Source organism: Otolemur garnettii, unplaced genomic scaffold (genome assembly GCF_000181295.1).
Source record: "Otolemur garnettii isolate 467f Iridium unplaced genomic scaffold, OtoGar3 scaffold00141, whole genome shotgun sequence".
Lineage (NCBI taxonomy): Eukaryota > Metazoa > Chordata > Mammalia > Primates > Galagidae > Otolemur > Otolemur garnettii.
Genome location: NW_003852536.1, coordinates 2,887,050 through 2,887,486, shown reverse-complemented (window position 1 = coordinate 2,887,486; position 437 = coordinate 2,887,050).

Sequence of the window (437 nt, the reverse complement as noted above, 5' to 3'; positions counted from 1 at the left end):
AAGTCAGATTATTTTTCTAGATGATATTATCTTATACCCAGAGAAACCTGGACTCCACACACACACAGACAAACACTATTACAACTGATAAACAAATACAGTAAAGTTTCAGGATACAAAACCAACACACAAAAATCAATAGCACTTCAAATACGCCAACAGCAAACAATCTGAAAAAGAAACCAAGAGAGTACTCTCATTTACAATACCTAAAATAAAATAAAAATACCTAGGAATAAATAACCAAAGAAGTGAAAGATCTCTATAATGAAAACTATAAACATGGATGATGGAAACTGAAAAGGACAAAAAAATGGAAATTTATTCCATGGCCATGAATTGGACAAATAAATGTTGTTAAAATGTCCATTATACACAAAGCAATCTATAGATTCAATGAAATCCCCATCAAAATACAAATGATAGTGGGTGGCGCC